This window comes from Haemaphysalis longicornis, unplaced genomic scaffold (genome assembly GCF_048455015.1).
Source record: "Haemaphysalis longicornis isolate Haplotype H1 unplaced genomic scaffold, Haemaphysalis longicornis Haplotype H1 scaffold_7, whole genome shotgun sequence".
Lineage (NCBI taxonomy): Eukaryota > Metazoa > Arthropoda > Arachnida > Ixodida > Ixodidae > Haemaphysalis > Haemaphysalis longicornis.
The window spans coordinates 150,761,071-150,770,364 of NW_027526422.1; the positions used below are offsets into that span (position 1 = coordinate 150,761,071).

A 9,294-nucleotide genomic window follows, 5' to 3' on the forward strand; every position below is an offset into this window, starting at 1 on the left:
GTTAGAGTGGGTGAAATCAGGAACGGCAGGCTTTTTTCAAGGATTAGTAGCGGATGCTCAAGGCTTGAAGTTGGGTAACTGCGTGGTAGCGCCTATATGAATTTCGCCATGCAGAAATGAAAACGAAACAGTTGTAAACTGTTCGTTAATGGTCCTGTGGTAAGTGAAACTACAACACACCTTAGAACAACGTACGCAGAGGGAATAAAACTACCTAAACAGACACTGCTTGACATTTTCCGCCAATTTCTGAGATTATTACTGTCAGAGTGCAAGCCTGACGATGGAAAATCGGCTTCTGATTCACCATTATAAAGAAAAACAAACGCTGATGCAGACTAATTACCAGTGGCACGTATTCTTCTTCAGTAGCGTTGACCACGCCCCTTTTCCACACCCAGGTAATGCAAACGCTTCTCAAAAATCACATTTTCATTGCAAAAATGAAAACGAAATGGATTTTGAAAGGGCATTTTCTGAGCTAACTCCAGATCGTTCCAGAAACGGCTGGAATGCTGTGAAAAGGGGCTCCCAAGGTATCTTTGAAATTGAACGGTTTTGAATAGGTGCGGTAAAGAAAGAATTAAGTCGCTGTGGTTAAGTCACTTAAGAAAGAGGCGTCACTGTGGTAATAAAAGAACAGGCTAAGCCAGCAAGGAATTTAATGTGTTGGCTGGACTGACTGTTATCTGTTTATTTTGTTTTAGGTACCTAGTTGGCATCACACCAAGTGAAGGTACCAAACAGGAGGAAGCGCGGCCCAAAGGAGCGGAGTAAAAGGCCATGAAAGCCGCCGCAGAGCTTGAGACATTCAAGAAGAAATGGAGCAATGTGAGTTGCAGGCCTTTATAAGTTGTGTAGTGAACTGTATGCGTCTGTTCTGGAACTTATACCCCCCTCCCCCCCTCCAAAAAAAAAAGAAAGACTCCACAACCACGAGAACCCCACCCAGGGGGATATACACAGCCTCCCAAGAGGATACACAATATGGGGGGTTGTCGTTCTCCCCAGGAGGACAACGACAACCCCCCCAGGAGGATTTCGACACCCCCTCAAAATCAAAATTCTGGATTAACCCCTGCGTCTGTTCATATGACTGAAAGTACTACACCCAATAAGTATTCTTTTAATCTGGGTATATTTTAAAGGAGCCATGAAGAGAAAACACAAGTTTGGTTCATTCAAAAGATTGCCTCGTTAGAATCATACTGACACCACTGCTAACGTAAACTTCGCTCAAATAAGCTATATATTTAGGAAAAAAGGGAATGGCCATGCGACCCACTAGCTCATTTCCCGCAGCAGAACCTATGACGTCACATGTTACAGTTCTGGGATTTGCGGAGGGCGGCAAAAGCAAACGCAAATTAGGCAGAGCTTACAAGCTTGCCGAACGAGCTGTTTGTGCTTAAATGTAGGGCAAATTCTTTTCAAAGCCGTAAGAATGGTGGGACAAACAGTGGAAGTTTCGGAAGCACACGTAAACAGAAGTGCCGATGTGTACTGCTGTTGGTACTGCGCGCGCTATGCTTGGTTTAGCTGCACAGGACTGCAGGGCTTTGGGGTTGTCTCAGACTACACTTGCCGACTGACGCAAGGAACGGTGTTTTACGTGAGCATATTTGTAGAGCGAGCACTATGTTTCACGAAGCAATTATTTTCTTCCTGAAGAAAACCAAGCCAGGTTTAAATACGGTCAAAAACAAACCAAAGGCCACGGAGAAAGAAATTCTTGCTCCGCGCCAAAGGCAGAAAACGGTATGCTACGGTATGGTGGCGCCATCTACGTTCACTAACGGCAAACAAGGCCTCCCAATTGGCTGCAGAGCTATGGTCCCTAGAAATATAGGACCATAGAAGAGCGCTCAATTCCTGTGAAGTCATTGCGGACCACGAGAACACTCGATTTATTGGGAAAATTAAAATTTTAACTTAAATTAATCAATTTCTCAGTGAATAAAACATTGTTTGCATTTGGACAAGCGCTGGGGGCACTATAAAACATTAAATCTTTCGAATAACACAAACTTGTATTTTGTCTTCATGGCTCCTTAAAGGGGAGACATGGATGGATCCTAAAACTATTCCTTTTATTTTTAAGTAAACTCTGTTAAACTTGTCACTCTTGCTGCTTCTTTTCCACTGATTTCAAATATTCCGTTATTTTTTTAGTTTGTCAATTAGTTCCCAAGATAATTAGAGGCAATTAACCATTTTTGGAGGAACAAGGGACAAAGCAGTGTTGGTCATAAAACTGTAATCTTTACATTTTCCAACATTATAAACCCTGGTGAGTGCAATAAGAGAATCAGTTTTTTGATGCATCGCTTGGAACTAATTTTAAAGCCCATTAAACTTCAGTGTTTGAAATGGGCACTCAAAATGGTTCCTTGCCACTGGTGCCACCAAGGTGTAAAGAAATCAGTGGGGGAAAGCACCAAGTCTTAAAAATTTCACAAAGTTTACTTAAAAATTAAAAAAATTTTCTAAGAGCAGTGTCCCCCCTTAAAGATATATCCTGTACTGCACTAATCTGACTTGTCATGACTTACTTATCATGACTTTGACTTACCCGTACGTTCTTACAGGTAAATCTGGCATATAATTTGAAATTCCACTTGCTTTTTGCCCCAGTCATTTGGGCCTAACTTGCTTTCCCTTGGTTTAGAATTGCTCCTTAGGGTGTTTTACTCCACATAGTATTGAGCAATTCTTGCCATTTTCAGCAAACTGTATACAAATTACAGTATCCCTTTTCACAATGTAACATGTCACAGTGTAACATGGCACACTGATAATGGAAAAGACGAAAGCAGCTGGTACTGTCATTATTTGGATATATTACAAGACACGAATACATTGATAAGAACGGCCATTGAAGAATCTCAAAGGCGAATGTCAAAGGTGATTCTCAAAGGCAAGACAGGCACACTCAAGTTAATCTTTATACCATAATTACATGGTATAAAGATGCTGCACCCTTACAAGTGAGAATCTTCTTTCCCTGCTTCCTCTGTCACCTCCGCGTGCCGTCATGCCGAGGTTCTCATTTTTATGCACGCGCTATCTCCCGCAGACGGGCGGCAATTTCAATACATTTCGAAACCAGAGCAAAATGTACTCATACAATTATTAGCCCAAGCCATTCACGAGGTAGTGTCTACTTTTCTGTGAGAGACTAATCAATCCTTTTTGGTGGTAATGATGGTAAATTACTGGAAGCTATCATTTGTAAGTACGGTGGCCTCTGCACTAAAAAAATGCAGACACGTCTGGTAGCTTGTTATAATCAAAGGTATGTTTTAGAGGTATATCAGCTTTTTTTGGCCTTATTTTTTATGTACCATTTCATGGTCGTCCTCAAATATACAAAATAGGTCTACGGCATGCATTTTCACCCAGTTTTAATGAAGTATGAAATTAATATTTTATTGGTAATGGCTTTGGTAATTGTCCAGGCTTTGGTAATCTCCCAAATAAAAATACTTTCTTGTTTTTGTTTTCAGCTGCTCTGCTAAACTAGTTTCTGGACCGTCCACTGGACAACTGGACAATCTGATCCAGAAATGTTCGTCATGCAAGCCCGTCAAGTGATACGAGACAAGTTGCAAGTTGCAAGTCCAGAATGATGTATTATACAGTTCTCAATATAGCCTCAAAAGTACCCTGTTGCTGTCAGTCTTGCCAATCTATGTCGATTTGTGTCATAAACAACACAAATTCTGTACACCAAATATGTTTCATTGCAGCAAAGTGGTGGGTGGAAATTGTTAACAGATTCAGTGCGCATGCTGACATGCTAACTGCAGAATTTCTTCTCTTCTCTATTGTGTTTTAGTAGCGTATTCAAAAATAGTACCACATGTGCCTCTTAAGAGTTAATTGCACTGAGAAAGCTAAATGAATCTGGAACAAAGTCAAACGGGTCAAGAAAATACAGTATTTATTAAGGGTACCAGTGATTGTGATTAAACTTCAAACCATTAATGAAATACTAAACAGATTAACGATGATAAATGAGCATCTCTTTAAAAGTTTTTTCTGAACTTCTGCACTGCTGTGCTTGTGCTCTAAGTTTACGCAAAGGTCACATTATGTAGTCTATCTTGTTTGACAGTAAGAATGCCAGTGGTACCTGCTTATTTAGAAAATGAAACAATTTTGCCTATGAGAAACTGTAGCCATTTCAAATGGCCGTGGCTAACTAGTGACATTCCCAAAGGCAAATTTTTTTTGTTTTCTATATAAGCAGGTTTTGTGTCAAACAGAATAGACCGCATAATGTGACTATCGCGTAATGTTAGAGTGCAAATGCACAAGTGGTTTGTTCAAAAAAACTTTTATAGGCGCTCATTTTTTGCCGTAACCCTGCTACTGCTGCGACAGTTGCGATACAGTTAGCATGCTTTACGGTTCAAATTCATCCGGTAAATGCCGTATTGATCTTTTACAGTTACACTCTTGTGAAAGTGCATGACGGCGTCAAACCGTAACGGAAAATAATGGTTTGTTTTCCATAAAAATGCAGTACGGTTTTGCATCATCAAACAAAACTTACGGTTTCTGCACTGCACAAGTGTGCTACAGTTCCTGTTCCGTTGAACAGAACTTACGGTTTCTGCACTGCACAAGTGTGCTACAGTTTCTGTTCCGTTGAACAGAACTTACGGTTTCTGCACTGCACAAGTGTGCTACAGTTCCTGTTCCGTTGTACAAAATTACAGTTTCTGTTGCGTATTCTGGGCTAACAGTGAAAATGCCGTAAAAGGAAGGAACGGTTAAATTAGCGCAACGCATAAATACGAATACATGCCGGCATCAAGAGTTAGCGGTCATTATTACCGTAGATTTACGGGAAAATTTTTAACAGTGTAGACATGGCTGATGTGAATGAAGTATCTCGTACACATGATATAGATTGCTGATAAGGCCTCTACAGTTCCATTGAATGATGTCTGTTCCGATTATTTACATTTAAGAATGACTGGAGTGTGTGTGTGTGTGTTCATATGTCGTCTTTCGGGGCTGTTACTCTGGGATTGGGCTTTTTGTGCCTTTCTGTTGGCTTGAAAGTCGGTGGCCACTCCTTGCGCTGTGTTGCAGGCAGGAACGGCCCGACATCCATCTCGTCGTCGGATGTCCGAGGAGTGCCCGGGGGACCGGGCCCCCCGGAATTGGTAGCCCTTGGGGAGCCCTTCGTTTGAGCCGCCACCGCGCAGGGCGTCCCGGGCACCAGAGGTGGCACGGGCCGGTGCGGGGGCCGTCGTGTCCTTCCCCTCGGCACCCTCCAACGTACTGGAGGACGGGGAGGCAGGGCGGGAGCGGCACCGGTCCCTACGGAAGAGGTTGGCACCACAACCGCTGCTGCCTCAGCAAGCGGTGTGGCGACGGATTGGGCTGCCTGAGGCACCCAGGGGGGGGGGGGGCGGTGGCGGGACCAAGTCCGACTCGTGGTACTTTGTCCCCGCAGAAACCACACGCCACTCCGCCTCCCGGCGAGCTGCGTCGGCGTACCTCCCCAGAAGGAAAGAGGCGAACCTCTTTCTCGCTTCTGGGAAGGTGATGTTCTCCGTTACCTTGATGTTTATTATATTTTTTTCAATGTGAAATTTTTTGCACTTGCGAGAGTACGCCGCATGCGGCTTCCCGCAGTTCACACAAGTGAGGGGGTCAACGGGCACTTGTCGCTCGGATGGTCGTGTGCTGCACATTTTGCACAAGTCGTTCGGCCACGGCAGGAGTTGGCACCGTGCCTGAACCGCTGGCACTCAAAAGAGCTCCGCGGGTTCGGGATGTAGGGACGGATGGAGCAACGGATAAAACCTGCATTTATGCGTTGTGGAAGAACTGCGCGGTCAAAAGTCAAGATAATGTGCTTGGTGGGAATATCGTTGTCGTCTCTGCGGATAGTGATGCGTCTCACGGCAGTGACACCCTGATCCTTCAAGCTGGCAAGACGATCCGCATCCGTTTCGTTGAGATCTGTGTCGGATATCACAACCTGCGAGCTGTTGAGGCTCCGATGGGGTGTGACCCTGATGTCTAGATCAGCCAGTCTAGTCTGAGCTAGAAGCTTTGAGGACTGGTGCTTGTCATTTATTTCGATGAGGAGTTCACTAGACCTTTGTTTTTTGCATTTATACGATTTTCCTTTTATGGCTTCAAGGTATTTTGCAATCAAGAAGACTGACTGAGATGCAAGAGGTTGGGTTGGATTCAGCGATTCCATCACAAGAAATCGAGAGTAATGATCCGGTTCAGGAAACGTTAAAAATGGCAATGGGGGAAAAGATACTTCGGTTCAGCCCCTTTTCAGGGACCGATCACGTTTGGTGGGGGGTTGGAAAATGCCACATGATACATCGGAAAGCAGGGAGACGGGGGTACTTTCTTCTTTGACGTTACCCTGGTAGTCAGAGGTCCCGGAGGTCCCTGTCTGGTAGACAGGCAGGGAGCCCATCGGCCGGAGCTTGACCAAGGCTCCGACGGCCACTGTTTACGGCTTCTACCCTTCACCTTTAAACACCTCGCCACGGTTGGACACAGCTTATGTTTGGGAGCTCGGGGTCCGCGTTGCCGCTGCTCACCGTCACCATGAATACTCAAGCTGCCCCGTGCGGGGGTACAAGTGATCCAAAATGTGGTAGTAGGCCTCCTTGATTATCATGACATGTACTGCCAGGGTTGTGATGTAGAGCTCAAATTTTCATGTACTCATGTGGGAACAGTAGCCCTTGGATTGCCTGTGGGCTATTCGCACTTTCCAGCGAATATAGGTTGCGCGACGGTATCCAACATGTAGGACTGGAAGAGGTCGGGACGTCGCGGAAACGTGCGCGCCTGGAAGAAAAAGCCGCTCCGGGCCCATTAGTCTCTCTTCAGACAATCTTTTCTTTTGCCGATGAGACAAGAAGATGCTTTGTCGAAGGCGAAGCAGTTTACAACGCCAGTCACGTTGTGTTTTGCGGCATCAGGGAGACCACCGATGAAATCGTGAGCGTCGAGGCATTGCGCTTGTAATCGAGCTGCGTCACCAGCCAACCGCACTGCGTAAAGGTTTACGTTGGCACTGCAGGCTCCATAAAGGTTTGTACACTTCCACCCATGCTCTTAAAATTGTTCGCGCGCTTTTTACGAAGATTTAGATCCTATGCAGCGCTCGGTACCCGCAACTGAGCACATGGTGTTGTTTGCCACTAGCGCGACCATACCGGGTTAAGTGTGAAGGATGCAAGTCAGTTATAACTTTGTGGGTTGTTGTTTAGAAGAAATGATGATATGGGGTTTATGCATGTTACAAATCATAGAAATACTGAAACTGAACATCAAACGCTGACGCCTTTACTGCAGCGCCTTGTCACATTAGCTGTGCTGTGCTCTCGGCGCGTCGTCGGAAACGATGATGCCGCCGTAACACGTTTATTTATTGCAAATAGCTACATCACCCGTTGCTGTGGCGGGTGTTAAAGAGAGAACTAGCAGCAAGCTCGAAACGGCAAATACACGAGCAAGCATGTTCAGAGGATCCAAGCTTAAACATCTCAGTTTTTCCGGTGACACGTTTCACTTTAGGAAAACATGTGGAGGTGGCTGCGATGCTTTTCGTAGTACACAGGCGTCTAGAAGCACAAAGAAAGTTTCTAAGTGCTCAATTTGAAAGATATTTCTTCGTGGGTGAGATGCTGTTCGTTGTGCGAAGTAACATTTACCAAATGCTAAATTAGGAAGACAATATCGCATCTTTCTTTTCAGGGGACATGCACCTGCAAAGCAGGCCTCTCGGAAATGTGCAAGCATGTGTTTGTTACCATGATTTATTTAAATCGGTGTTTTTATTTGGTGCACAATCGATGATGATGGTTGGAGTTTTTTGGCGCAATGCCAGCTGGGGCAAAGAGCGCCAAACAAAAGTATCTTAAAAAAATAGTGGCTACTAAAGCCAGAACAACAATAAAATCACTTAACGGCAATGATGGCTGGTGTATAGGGCCAGATTTGATTATGCGTGATAGGAAATGAGGTTTAAAAACTTTATGTCTGATAAATACTCAAACACACGTTTCACCGAAACCATGGCATCGTACCTATAAACAGCGATGGATGTAGTGGGATATGTTGTCTGTAGAGTTCTCTGAAGTGTTTGTGCCGTGTTGTGTGAAGTGCCCTGCATGTGATTAGTATGTGCACCACGGATAGGGCCTCTCCGCACCTGCTGCACTGGGGTCTAGAAGATCCCGTCAGCAGATACGAGTGCGTCGCATGGGTGTGCCCTATCCGCAGCCTACCCAAGGCGACTTCCGTGTGTCTGTTGTGTGACTCAGCTGTGTACCGTCCCAAGTGTACCTTTATTACATGTAGTTTGTTGTCTGTCTGTTCATCCCAGTGTGCTTGCCATGTTCTGCGCAGGTGTTGTCTTATGTGTGGCTTGAGGTCTGTGTAGGGTATCGTTGTAATATCTACAGTGTTCCTGAGTGCAGCAGCAGCGGTACTCTGGTGTGCCAACTCGTTCCCCGCGATCCCTGCGTGTCCTGGGACCCAGCAGAGGAGCAGCTCATGGTTTTGTGCATATACGGACAAAATAGTGTAGAATACAAGATTAACTGCGTAGTTATTTCGAGGGCTTGTGCGATGCCAGTGCGCGAACAACACTCAAAGAATCTGTATAGATGATGGAATTGGGAATCTGGTTCTCAAGAATGTGTCCTACAATAAGTAAAATTCCACACGATTCTGCTGAAATAATTGTTGCGTGCACGCTCATGGTTCTGGCTGCATTGAAATTCGGACCATCAGCAGCGCACGACACCATAGTGGAGGTTTTAGAAGCGTCACTGTAGAGTTCTGCACGTGGGTATTTAAATTGCAAAGAAAGAAAGTGCTGCAGTATTGCAGCTCGTGGTACCCGATTTTTGTCAAGTTTCATAAAAGAAAGGTCGGAGGACCCAGGACGAACTTTCCAAGGAGGTAAACTGTTTGAAAAGTATTACCTATATACATCTAAAAACGAAGCACTGAGATCCGAGGCTCGCTCTCTCACCCAAAGTGAAAACGGCAGAGGAACGGATGGGCGAGTTATAAAAAGCACAGATGTGGATGTGTCGTTAAAGACAAGATAAAAAGGATGGTTATTCAGCGATGAAATTTTAAAAGCATAAAGTAAGTCCATGTACGTCCGTTGGTTCTCAAGGCTCCACTTATTACACTCGGCATACAGACTCTCGACAGGGCTAGTGCGAAAAGCACCCGACGCAAGCCGCAGCCCCAAGTGTAGCACTGGGTCAAGCATTCGCAACG

The 9,294-nt window shown here is 45.1% G+C and overlaps 1 long non-coding RNA gene across 1 annotated transcript; it reads left to right on the forward strand.

Moving 5' to 3' along the window:
* The first annotated feature begins 35 nt into the window (after positions 1-35).
* Positions 36-3,664, forward strand: LOC144145302 (uncharacterized). The gene is made up of 2 exons (XR_013317470.1): positions 36-831; positions 3,507-3,664. It is a non-coding gene; the product is annotated as an uncharacterized LOC144145302 (long non-coding RNA).
* The last annotated feature ends 5,630 nt before the right edge of the window (positions 3,665-9,294 follow it).